Below are 13,678 nucleotides of genomic sequence, written 5' to 3'. Positions count from 1 at the left end.
AGTTTGCATTTCACATCAGGCACTATTTATAGAGGAAAATGGGGGTTTGCATCCTGTATGTCTCTTGAATCATTAACTTTTGATTGAAGAAAGGTTTTGAAATAGGGTGTAAAATAATTTTCCATCTTTGGCAAAGAGATTTCTTGGGGTTTGCAGCCTTTGATGCATGTACCAAGAAATCTTGAATTCTGTTTCCTGATTTTGGAAGCTCGGCCCGAGGGAATTGAGCGGTTTCTCTGGTTTGCACTGTTCACTTTCTGTTCATACGAGGACAGCACCCCTGGCACGCTCAGTGCCAGCCCCCCAGAGGGGCCCTGGCCACAGAGCTCCCCTCTGGCCCCTGGGGTGGCTTTGGTGGCCCTGCTGCTCCTGCAGGTGCTGGGTGTGCCCAGGGCCATTGCACAAGAGCTGGGCTCGCCTCCCCAGCCTCCCGGGAGCTGTGGAAAGCCCAGGGCAAACTCCTTTGGTTCTACAGCTGCTCTGCCCTGTCCCGTGCACATAAACATTGTGTGGTACGGGCTGCTTAGCATTGGAGTCATAGCAAGGTGTCAGCAGCTGAACATCACTCCTCCAGAATAGAGAGAGAAATAATTAGGAATTGTGTCAAGGCAGTGTCTGGTGTCCAGAGGACATTGCATCAAATGGACTGATGCTTCTGTCCAGCAGAAGTAGTTGGTTTTATTTTGGTTTTGTGTGTCATTTGCCAGCCACATTTAGCATGAATGAATGTTTTCAGATGTCTCAATAGCAAGGTTTAGCCTGATATAAAAAGGCTGTTGAAGGAAGAAATGTGAAAAGAAACACTGGGTGTTCTGGCCAGTGATTTCCAGAATGATTTGGAAGATGAGCCATTGAGCCAATCCTGCCTTGTGGGTGAGATGTTCTAGGTGAAAATCCCACGGGACTACAGAGAACATATTTCTGCTGTGTGACACCCAGTCACGCCAGGGGCTGGTCCTGCCTCGTGTTTGCTGCCTTTGATCCCCCTCTCCTCTCCCACACAGCAGCTCGTGACAGATGCAGCTCCCACTTTTAACAGGACCTTTGTCAAGCTGGGGAAAATGGCCACTTGCATTGAGAGGGGAAATAATGATCCTTTTGATGGAGCTGGCGTTGGCTGGCTGCACACGGGAGGGCAGGGCTCAAAGGGCACCTGCCTGTGACTCCAGCCATGGCAGGAAGTGTTTCTGGCTGCAGGAGACACAAACTGCCCTGCTCTTGGGAGGGAACACAGGAACAGAGATTAGAGGTTAAACTGGAAAGGGTGTTAAAATATTCTCAGTGTATGATGGCTGTAGCAGTGGATTTAAATTGCTGAAATTACCTTGTCAGGATGCCTTATCAGCTGCTGTTCTAGTGATTGTTTGGTTTAGATAAGAACTGGAGTGCGATAAAACCTTGATAAGAGTTTAGAGATTACCGCTCTTTTGAAACTGCTGGCACTTGCCAGGGGCTCTGAGCTGCAAGAGCTACACTTGGATTTATTCCACTACATTTTTTTTTTCCCCTCCACCCCGCTTCTCTTCTTTTGTTTCATGTTTTTGTTTAAGTGCTTGAGCTGTTGGATTAGATCCTCCTTATTTTGAGCCACACAGCCTCTTGTGAGCACTGCTGGGGACGGGTGCTGAGGAGTGGAGCTCAATGCTGAGGGAGAGAAGAACAACAACAAGGTACTGCTGCCCCTCTTGCCATCCCATCCCATTGCAGGGCAGTTTCACAAGCTCTGAGGATACAAAAGGCTGGGAGCTTTCTGCTGGGTGCTTCCCCAAAGTTCCTGTAACAATCTGTTCCTTTACAGCAATGCATTGAATGGGGATGTAAAACACCAGCACTTAAAAATCTCTGCTGTGCTTGTGGCAGCATGCTTGTGTTCTTCTTACTGGTTTTGACTGTATTATCTCTTGGGGTTTGTGATTTTATGGGTTATTTTAAAATAGAGATGAGTAACAAGCCTCCTGTTGAACTTATCCCATCTGCATGCAATGAATGGGACAGAAACAGGGTTACAGAAACCAGTGTGGTGTTTTTGTCTAGTTCCTATTGAAGGTGATTTATATGGTATGGCTGTATTTTGGTTCTGCTTTTCTTCTAATAAATTAGGCAATCAGCAGCTCTTGCACATCTGAAAGCATAGGCTTCTTAATTTTGCAGAATAATTCAGATTGGTTTGTTTTTTGTGTAAATATAGTTTGAAAGGAGGAAGCAGAGGAGCTCATAAGTACAACAAGGAAAATTCTGAAGTTATTAGGACTATGGTTAGAAAATGGAAATTGAGGTTGAATTTTTGTGGTGAAAAGCCTTTGTAGTGTTTGCTTTCAGATTTCTGCTTATTAGGATTAATAGTAAAGCAGTGCATCCAGACATTCCATCTCTACTCATGTTTTTAGCCTGTCCAGCCAAAGGATAAAGTTAAAATATTGTGTAAAAAGCAGGAGGAAGCAATACTGCTGCTGTTAGATGGGTATTCATCCTGCTGCTGTTGTTGTGTGAGCCTGGAATTACTCCTGTCCTGTGGGTATGAGGTGTGGCTCTGCCAGGAGCTGAACTTGCAGAGAAGTGGAAGGTGTTGGTGCTCCCTGATCTTGTGTTTTTCATCCAGCCAAGATGGTATCTTGAGATGTCAGGGGGGTTGCAACTCAAACCTGCTTCTTGTGCCTGAATTTGGTTTTGCATTTGGTTGTGGTTTGTGTAGCTCAGTGATTTTTTTCCCCTTTAGCAGCTGCTCTGGTGTGTCCCCTGTTCCCCTGGTCAGCCTGATAACACACAGTGTCTGCTCCAGTTGGCTCAGGCACAAGGTGTTCTACAAAGTTCACAACAAAACTTTGGACCACATGAGTTTGACTATCTGGGGATATGTCAATAATTGCAACACAAAGTACCAGGGGAAACTGTACTCTGGAATAACCAGACTTTGCTTCATTGCTGGCTTTGTTTTTGCTGGGCTTTTTCCCTTTGTTTTTAAACTGAAATGCTTCTATTTTGCCTATAATATGGGAGGAACTTTTCTGGCAGTTGATTTACTGAATGTATGGCCATGCCTGCCTGCAGCTGCTGAAACATGTCATGTAAAAGCACCACTAAATGAAATTTAAGGGGTTGGTTGTTCTCTATATTAGTATATCTCAAAACATCAGTTTTAAATATCACTGCAGGGTGAGCAACCTGAATTCCTTAGGGCTGTAAAGGAGGCCTGTGAAAGAGGAATTTAGCAGCAGATGAACCACAGCAGAAATACTACTCCAAACTATTTAAGTTATCAAATCTAATCAAATAATAAGAATGAACAAATAAGCTATCCAGCAACCGAGATACTTAATGAGCACTGGTTTAGAGACTTCTTAATTGTATTCAGGCACTCATGGGCTGTATTTGCAAGTCTGTGTTTATGACTTGAGACTGTACACTTTGTTTTTTCCTCTTAATGAAAGCTCAACATTTCTTTTGTTCCAGCAAATTTCAGAACTTAGAAGATGATGCCAAATTATCACATGCCTCACTACAAAACAAAGAGCTGGCAGCATTGCCTTCCTAGGGGAAACTGGAAATATCCCAGGCTTGCTCCTGCCATGTTCCAATTTGAGGTTTAACGCTCTGTTAACATCAGCCCATGGCTGCATCCCTGGAGTAAATGTGGGACTGGAGAGAGCCAGGAGCTCTGCACTGTGTGGGGATGCTCAGAGCCAGGAGCTCAGAGAAAAGGAAAAGCAGGGTGGCTTTTACCCCCCAGGCCAAGCTGTGGGTGAGGGTTGCAAAGTGAGCTGCAGTTTGGGGTGACTGACAGTAAATTGTCCATCAGAAGATTGCAGTCAGTGCCTTGGGTGAACATGGTCCTTGTGGGTTTTCCTTTCAAGATGCAGTTTCACAGAACTCCTGTGGACACATCTCACTGATTCCTGTGCCAGAAGAAGGTGTGAAAGCCAAGGTGAGGCATTTAAAAGCATTCTTTGCAAAACTCAGAAGTTTTGCTTTTTACCTTAAGTTTCATTTTGAATCTCAGCTCCATTTCAGGTGATGCTGAAAGTGAAACTCAGGCAGCTCTTCTGGGCTAGAACTTACCAACAAAGGTCTTGCAGCTCACAGATGGTTTGCAGTGGGAAAAGGCAAAGGTGATATGTCATTCTTCTTGTTCTTAAGAAGCATCCTAGGGAGATTTATGGTTCTACAGCCACAAGAGCTGGATGGATGTTCCTGCTCTATCCCCCTGTTGGTATCTGGATGTTTCAACTAGGATTTCTTACAGAAGGAGATCTCAGCTTACTGCTTCCTTCAGCACATTCTGCTTTGGCAATTAGAAGGTAAACTCTGCATTACCTCTGTGATTTGGTGAAAATAGTGAGAAGACAGTGGTGTCCCTTCCTTTAGAGCCTGACCCTGAGTTATGATGATCCTATTAATGAAACTCTTTGCATATCCTACAATAAAGTAATTCTTTTACTGTTCTCTACCACCAAAAAGGCAGTAACTCCAATTGTACAAAGGTTTCAATACCAGTCTCAGTGGTTGCTGTGGGCCCTAGCACCACATCTGTCTGGAGGAAAGGGTGGTGACAGACCTGCATCCCCTCAGTTTGCTTGTCTTCCTCTGTGTGTGTGTGTGAAAATGGAGCACATACGTGAGGAGGGTCTGACTGGTGAAACCACAGTGCTGTTAGGAAATGCACAGAGGCTCAGAAGTTCTGCCTCTAAAGATCTGCTTTGTGACCTGCTGGTCACCTTTCTCATGTCTCTTAAGACATGAACAGTCTTACAGTAAAAACTAAATGCAATTACAGTGCTCAGAACAGCTTCAAAGCAGCCTGGCTAATTTTGGGTTGGAGTTTGACCCCAGAAGCAGGTCAGTTGCATGGGATGGCAGGCTTACATCTTGAAGATTATGACTAAACCACACCAATTTATTTAGCTACAGTGAAGAATTTGAGTTATTCAGGGTTGGTTTTTCTTTTCCTTATAACCTCTCAAGGAAGGCAAACTTTAAGCTACCACACACAGCTGGTGTTTCTAATAAGACACAGATGTGTTTTGGGATCTCTTCCCATCTCCTGCAACATTTAAATGTAGATAAATAGAACTTAATCAGCTATAAATAACAGCGTGTCATGCCTGTGGATCACTAACCTTCTCTGGGACTCCCACAGGACTAGGGTTAAGCTTAATTACTTCAGTCTACTGCAAACAACAGAATAATCTGCTCTTGGATATTGCTTGGGGAAAGGTGGAGGGAGCATAAAGAAGCAAGTCAACATCCCTGGCCAGTGACTTGATGCCCTGGTGCTTAGTGCAGGATATTTGGAATACTTGAAGACCAAGGGGATTCTTTTATTCCCTGTTTTGGTTTCAGCGCACAGGAGGTTTAATGTCAGTACTACATCTGTGAGTGTTGTTTTAAAAACAAACTCAGGAGGTGCCTATGAACTCTTTTTCCCTCTCCTTAGGGACATCTCCCCCTTAGGGATAACCGTTCAGACTTGCTGTATAAAAAGGTGGTGATTGTGGTTGTTCAGCTGTGTTGTAGATGAAGGCAAGTTATTCCTCTGTGGCCACTGCACATTGCTAATTTGGGAGGGCAGATTGGTATGTCTGGTTTGGATGTGGTGGCTGTCAGCCACAGGCAGTTCCAGGCTGGAGGAGTCCATGTCTGTCAGCTCCAGCACTGGGCTCTGTGTGTCTGGCCAGGCTGGCCTGCATGGCAGTGTGTGACAGAGCTGCTGTGTTCTAGCAGCTTTCTGCTGGAGCAGATGTGAGGCAGATGGTGGTGAAACCACTGAGAGCAGCCATCCATTGCTGCTGGGCCCTGCTCAGCTCTTTGCTCACACACAGCTTTGTTTCCACACTTTGGAGGGACCGGGGCCATCCCTCCTCCAAAGGACAAGGGAAACTGTGCTGTCCCAAACTGCTCATTGTTGGCATTTGAACTGGTGTTTCTGGCTAATTGCCACTTCTCTCAAGAGCACTGGTGAAAAGATATTTGCTAGACATTTTTCCTTTGTAGTTTCTGTTCCTGCCTGATGGTTAACAGAAATGGGGCTTGTTATTTCATAACCTTTTCCCAGCTACAGTAAATTTCAGCCATGGATTTGGTTTTTTTTACAGTAGATTTGATTTACAGCCAAGCTGTTTCTGCCCCACATAGCTGCTGTCCAGTGACACAAGTGTTGGGCTTTGCTGGGCAGAGCCTCAGTGATTCAGCCAGGAGCTCAGGGCAGTCCTTACAGCTCTCCTGAACAAAAGGGCCTCACAAGGGCTGTCTGGAAGAAAAACTGCAGTGCCTGGCATTCAGGGTGTGATTTGTGGTGTGGATTGTGTGCATTCAGCTGCAGGGACTCTGGCTTGGGTTTGGCTCAGCACTCCATGGGTTTCAATGTCTGCTGCTGTCCCTGCCCTGCTTTCCTTCTCAAAGAGAGAGCAGGTATTGGGTGTGCAACTAACACAACGTTACCTCTTGGACTTTTTCCCTTTCCTTGTGTCCCTGTGAGCTGTGTTTCCTTCATGGAAAGGTAATTAAAGGTTTTATGAGGGAGGAGGCCCATACCTGGAGGGCTGTGCCGGGGCAGAGCTGGCCCATGGCAGCCCCACCACCCCTTCCTGCATGCAGCCCCTGCTTGTTTGATTTCCCCTGCTGCGGGCCAGGCTCAGGAAGACAGGGGAATATTTATTTATAAGCTGTCTGTACAGATGTTTTCGTTGTGGTTTGCGGTGCATTGGTGCCACTTAGTGGGAGGAGAATTGAATTGACAGCTTTAACGGTGCAGGGGAAAACAAGGAGAGATGGGTTTCATACTCCAGCCCCCCTCCACCTCCCAGCAGTATTACTGCAGCTTAAAGGCAAATCCAAATGTGCTGCTGTGGTGGGTTTGGGAGCTGGCTGCAGGCAGAGCAGGGCTGGCAGGCTGGGCATGCACTGACCCCCATCCCAACAGGAAAGCACTGCAGAATATTAGGCTAAATAGGCTTTGCTAATAGAAAAAAACTAATCCAACCATGCCTTGTGTTTAGCAGGTTTTGGCAGACTTAAAAATCACCTGTCTCTGTTACAATTTCTATTATTTTAGGTGTAGCAGGAAGGATGATGGATCAGGATGGTGTTAGCTCTGATCCAGTTTTGGAGGAGCCAATCTATACAAAACGTTAACAGTGTTTATTCAGAATCATTTAACTAGATTTTGTATTGATTTCCCTACAGAAAGGCCTGTGGGGAAAAAAAAAGAAAACCCTGTGCTGTGATGTTTGTAAGCAGTCTATTCTGCTCCCCCAGATAATGTTAATTAATAGTACCTGGAAATAGGCTCAATGTCTGCTGTTGGCAGTCATGGGCATCAGCCACATGTCCCTGTGACCCTGGAGATCATGGTGAGGGTGCAGGGGGGCACTTGGCACTCAAAAGCCTTTGCAGCATCCTTTGTTGTGTGTGGGGTGTGTTCTACCTTGTCAAGATGCTCAAGAACATCTTGTCTTTGATTGGTGTCTTTGTATTTTTGTCTTGTGTAGGACGGGACACCTCGGGCTGGTTTAACCTTGAGTTGAATTGAATTACTGAGTTGGATTTTTGTTGTTTGCTCATGGGCTCCTTACCCTGTTGAGTCATTTCTCTGTGCTCCTCATGCAGTGGTGCATGTCCCCTGAGCTTGGGTTTGGAACCCCTCCACGTGGGGAACTGCTGCTAAATTTAGTGAAATTTCTGGGCATGGAACAAGTTCCACTTTGAGTGCTTAAGAAAACACGCTGTGCCCACGGATTGTGCTCGCTGGCTTTAACCATCCCTGCTGTGGCTTTCATCTCAGCTGGCCCATGACCCTCAGCAGGAGGAGCAGCCCTTGGAGAGGCTGGCACATCCCTCCCACCTGTGCAGGTGTTTGCTGGAGCCCTTGGTGGCTCCCTGAGTGCTGAGTGGTGCTTGTGGCTGGGACAAATCCGAGCAAAAGGAGGCAAATGAGAGCAGCGGTCGTGGTGTCACCCTGCGAGCTCTGCTCCAGCCTGACCTGTGCTCAGTGCCCTGTGCCAGTCCTTCCCAGCTGTGCCAGGCTGCCATGCCTGGGTGATGCTCCCGGGGCACAAACTCTGGGATCCTGTGCCTGGTTTTGTGCCTCTGTTGCGCTCTCACCAGAGGGCACTGCACAACATGTCGCAGCCTAATAAATAACCTCTTAACCTGCTTAGCTGCTTTATGCTCAGTGGCATGTTTTACAACGTTACCTGGAGTCCTTGAATGCTGGTTCCCATGGCAACCTGATATAGCATTTTTATTCTTTATTACTATCACTGTTTTATTGCTGCCTTGTTCAAATGCGCTGTCATCTTTATTTTGCCTTGGTGTGTGCGTGCGAGGCACAAATCTGTTCCTCAAAATTATATTATTAAACCATTTAGTGAATTTAGAAAAAGGGTGGTGATCTGTCACTGTCGATTTAATATTAAATGGAGAAGCACACCATAAATGGAAACAAGAGAGAAAGAAAAATAAACTGGCAACCCAAATATTGATACAGAGAGCTTAGAGTGTTTGATGGAGATGCAAATAGTTGGGTAAAAGCAAATTAATTGAAGAAATGCAGCTTCTGTAAGGGAATGTAATAGTCCTGATTTGCATGAGAGGGCAAATTGACAGTGTCCAGATGTTCCTAGGAGTGGAGTTTGGCCAGAGATTGTCATGGGAGCAAGGACCTCAGCTGTCTTAAGATGAAGCTTAAAACATTCAGAGAAGCTGTATGGCCCAATGGGGAACAGCCAGAAATTCAGCTGGTAGTGTGGATCAGGTTGTGGGTAACTCATTGTGGATCAGGTTGTGGGTAACTCTTTGTTTGCACCATACTCATGCTCTGTTAATCCCATGGTTGATGTCTCCTGCTCCTCTGCAAGGGTCAGGGAAGATTTCTTCTGGGTGATAACTGGGCTTCAGGAGTGGGGCAGGAGAATCAGCTTTGCTGGAGGATGAGGTGGAGCTGGAGATGGGGTGCAGGTGCTCCCAGGGATGCTGAAGGTGAAGTTGCAGAAGGCAACCATTGGCAGATTTGGTGTTGGGAAGGATGGTGGGATTAGCCCACACCTGGGTAAAGGGTTGCTTTCCTCTCAGTGCAGTGTTCATTGTTTGGGGTCCCTGCTGCAGCCTGGCTGGAGGGGCTCATTGGGGCTGGTCAGTCACAGCCCACAGCAGGAGGGGTTTTTGTGCAGGGCAAAGATGCATTTGAGGGAAGGGCAAAGCAAACAGAGCTGAAGGTGATGCTGTGCACACAGGAGCCAGCTGGCAAAGCCCAGATAACAGATATCTGCCCAAGCACATGGCAGAGCAGTGCTCTTTTCAATGGCTCCCTTGTACATGCTGCTGTCTCCCCATCCTGCTGGATGGGGAGCTATATAGGGGGCTGCTATAAAAATATTTGCTCTTTCTGAGCTCCTCTGTCTCAGTCAGTGTTTCCCATCAGCTGCAGGATATAAGTATCCCCTGTGCAGAGAGAGGATGTTGAAAGGACCGGGGTCAAGGCTGACTCCTCCAGGGTGATCTCCTGTGTCTGAGGAATGGAGAGGCATCATTTGGAAAGGTATAAATTATCTAGGACAGCACATAGAATTTTACAACCTGTACTTAAATCCTTCATTATATCTTCTGCCAGCAGCAAGGCAGATTCTGCAGCCTTTTCTAAGGACACTGAGCTGAAGATTCAGACACTTTGGAGGATGTGTTGTCTGTCCTTCCAGAAATCTGAAATTTTTTATCCTCCTCCCTTAATTCTTTACCATTTTCTCTATTTTGGGGTGATGCTTTGTAGCAGGACAGGTTTGGCTGTGATGCTTTGGCAAGAAAATTTCTTTTTAAGTGCTTGAAGTCCCTTGTTCATCTCCTGAACCCAAAGCAGAGCAGATGCAAACTGATCTGTAAGTGGAATTCAGTCCGTGGGAAATTTAGGAAATGAGTCCACCTGGGCTGAATAGCCTTTCTAAAACAAAAACACTTCTGGATTGCCAGACTGCTGATTATTAAGAAGGAAAGTAGCGAGAGCAGCATGGGGAAGACAATGGGTTTTGGGGAAGTGGATTGCAGTCAGCTCAGAGCTGCAGTCTTGGCAAGCTGCTCTGAGTCAAGAGGAAGTTTGGGAGAGTTAAAGGTTTCTTAGAGAAGCAAATTCAGTGCACAAGTAGAACTCCCTTAATGGAGAGGACAGATGGGAAACATAGTAAAAGATTACTTTAGCTAAATCACAGGGTCTTTAATGACCTGAAACTCAAAAGCAACATAAAAATATTGGAGAGTAGGTAGAGCTATTGAGAATAATTTTATCATGAACATGCAAAGAAAATTGAGAAGCCAAGGTCCAAATGAGCCACAATTGGCAAAAGACAAAAAGGGCAGCCAGAGGGGTTTTTGTGAATGTGTTTGCAGCAAGAGCTGGGCCAGGGAATGAGTTAGGCCAGTGCTCAGTGGAAAGGAAAAGCTCTCAGAAGATGGAAGTGGGAAAGCAGAAGTACCAAATGACTTTTTTATTCCTTCTGTTCTTCCTGAGAGGGTCAGCTGCAGCCAGCATGCTCTCAGAAAAGAGGGAAGGAACAGGTCTGAATGCTGAGCAGGGCCTGGAGGAATTCAGCTCCAGATAGTTAGAAACTGGCTTAAGTGATTTCAGTGCCATTAGTGATAATCTTTGAAAATCTGTGGAGGACAAATGAGGCTTGAGAAGACTGCAGAAAAGAAAATGTAATGGGATAGCTTTCAAAAAGGGAGGAAGGGAGGAGCTGTGGCTGGGAAGCCTGCAATGCCTGGGGAATATTTTTCACGAAAGTATGATAAAGATGATGAAGTTGTTTCTAAAAGCACATGGAAGGCAGCAGTCCCTGGAAAGGGTGGACTTTCCTCAGCATCCTCCATCTCCATTAACACTTGGGTGATCACAGTCACCCTGCGGGTCCTGCCAAGCTGAGACAGGCACGAGCACAGCCAAGTTCAGGACCAGGGTCCAGGGGACCTGAAGTGATAGAAAAGGGCTGGAAAAGGTTCACAGCTCAGCAGTGCTAAGCAAAGGAATGAACTGTCAAAGACCAGAAGTGGTCAGGTGCCTCTTGTACAGAAATGCTAAAATAAAGTGTGAGTGGAGGGTTTGGGGTTTACAGGAGCTTGATCACTAAATGTCCTGGGATCTGCAATGACATCTTTTAGTAGGGGGGAAAAAAGTCATCATGAAATAGGAATATGGTTATCTATAAAATATTCAAAGCATTTAGTTCCCTTTATTCAGTTCTGGTGGTGGGTGCAGCAGGTTCCATTCATTCATTCACCACTGTTCAGGGAGGATGGAGGCTGCAGGAGAGACACAGGGAGAAATGTGAGGGCCAGTTCAGCCTGGGGGCAGCTTCCCTGAGGAGGCTGCAGCTGCACTGAGGCAAGAGCACCCTCAGGTGATATTTCAGCTCAAGATAGGAGTGATTTATTTATTATTTTTTAAATCATTCTTTTACCTCATAGCAGAAAAGCTGAGAGATTTTTTCATGCCCAGGGAGTAGTAATGGTAGGTAAATGAAAATAGAGAATTCCAACCCAATTGGCAAAAAAAGGGGCTTTTTTGGGCTTGCAAAGGTAAGACACAAGCTTACCTGTAAAGCTTTACATTTATCATGTAAATGCTGTGTACCTGGACACTGCTTTTTCCTTTCTTTATTTTTACCCCCAGGTAACCCAGCTGCATAATAATAGCAATAAAGCTCCAACTTCTTGTGACTTTCACTTGCCTGAGATCCTTCAATTGTTACAGTTGAAACATCAACAAAACTAAAATGTTTTTGTTTTGTTCTTGTACAGGAAAGTGGAATTTTCTGATTTTGTACTCTGGGTTAGTGAAGAGAGATCTTTGATTTAAATACTGGTTAAATCCCTGGTTTAAATGCTAGTTTGCATGAAATGCTGAAGCATGGCGCCTGGAAATTCCTTGGTTCATTGTTGATTTTTCATATCTCCTGTCTAGCTCTAAGGGTGCCTGAAGACCTATAAAAACATAAAACCCGAATAGACAGAAATTAATACCAAGTTCTTCAAAAGGGAAATGGAGAATATAAGTGGTGTCTGGGGTGACATCAACATTTGGATTCCCCTCTTTCAGTCTGAAATCAGGCTTAGGATGGAGATGAAATGGCATCCAAGAGTTTTCATGACAGGAAGAGTCTTCAGACATCAGAGGACTCTTTAATTATGGGCAGAGTGATTCATTCAGTGGTCGGCATCTGTATCTCGTTAAAGGCTGAAATCCTTCACTGTTTCTCCCTTAAATATGAAGGTATCCCTGTTTTATCTTTTTTGGCTTAGCAGAGCTATATTTTATGTCAGGTCAGTGCGGTGTACCATTTGAGTGAGCCTGAGTTATGTGCAGATTATTTAATGCTGAAAATGTTGAGCAAATGTGATTCACCTGTGCTGCTTTCTCCAGAACCTTTTCTCCTTCAGCAACCAAGCGCAGCAGAAAAGCAGCTTGAAATTAAATTGGAGGATTAATTTCAAATTATTTGGGGAATGGGAGTTACCAATGAAAATAAAATATTCTTTTTGTTTATTCCTGCTGAGCCCTAATCAACAAGTGGGGATTTTCCTGGAGCAAACTCAGTGAGCCCAATCCAACTCCTGCTCATATTGATGGAGGAAAAAAAAATCTCCCATGGACTTCAATGGGAGCAGGCTGCTTTGAACTAACTTTTATTGTGGTGGGGAAATGTGCATTCTGTCTGCAAGAGATTGACCATAAATACCTGTGCAGATGAGCACAGCTGCAGCTCAGTGCAGCAGGATGGAGGGTCAGGCAGGAGGATAATCACAGGTGAAAGCTTTTTGTTACACCTTCCTTTCCCCCATGCCACCAGAAAACTGCAAGGTATATTTTGGATCAATAAAGGAGGACTTGTCAGGCTAAAAAGTGTAACTTGCCAGAATTTCTCCTTTCTTTTCCCCACCATCTTGCTGTGATTTTTTTTTTTAGATTTTGGAAAATGGGGTGTGTGCACACGTAGAATTTTACAACCAAGTAGAAACAAAAATTAATTTTCTTACAGCAGTTGTGATTTGTGCAGGGGCTTTCTACTCTGCTGCCTCTTTCCAAAATGCATTAAGGCTGTCAGATGTAAATTGGGGGCATCAAAGCACTTTCTGCATAGGGTTATGAGCTGGTCTGTAGTGCAGCTTGCTCTGAATTTTCCCACTGTGTCCAGTGCCAAGCACAAATTGCATTTTAAAAGCAATGTTTTGTTTGGCCACCATGTATTAATGTAAGTGCATTCAGCAGCTGTGTGGTTAAATTCTAGTTTGCCAGTTGGCTTTAGGGTTTAAAAGAGAAACACAGCAGCAACAGGTTTGTCAGGCTTGCCTGTGATAAAGTGGTGCTGGAAGGAGCGGGAGAGGAGAGAGTGTGGAGATGCCTGAATTCATCAAGGGCAAGCACTGAGCCACGCAGGCGTTTGCTGCTCGTTGGTGGGTGTTGTGATCTGCCCAGAAATACCAAAAAGAGGGAGACCTAGGTGGAAAGTTGGGACAAAAATATATAAGGAGCTGGAAAGAGGGCTGACTGCCAAAATCTGTGGTGTTACAGTTGGCCCCCAGCTTTGCTCCTTGCTTGTCTTGGCACCGTAGTTGCAAGACAAATATATTTGTTTTACTGTTGTTCATGAAACGTGGCTGGCTGCGGAGTGATGGTGCTGAGCAGCAGGGAGACTTCATC

General features: G+C 45.3%; 1 protein-coding gene across 15 annotated transcripts in view; it reads left to right on the top strand.

Annotated features, from left to right (window-relative positions):
- Positions 1 to 13,678, top strand: part of FBRSL1 (fibrosin like 1) — a 495,930-nt gene that overhangs the window by 175,579 nt on the left and 306,673 nt on the right. The window lies entirely within an intron of this gene.

The sequence above is a fragment of the Melospiza melodia genome, chromosome 20 (assembly GCF_035770615.1).
Source record: "Melospiza melodia melodia isolate bMelMel2 chromosome 20, bMelMel2.pri, whole genome shotgun sequence".
NCBI classification, from domain to species: Eukaryota; Metazoa; Chordata; class Aves; order Passeriformes; family Passerellidae; genus Melospiza; species Melospiza melodia.
The sequence above is the reverse complement of the archived record's forward strand: the minus strand, read 5'-3'. Positions and strand labels throughout refer to the sequence as shown.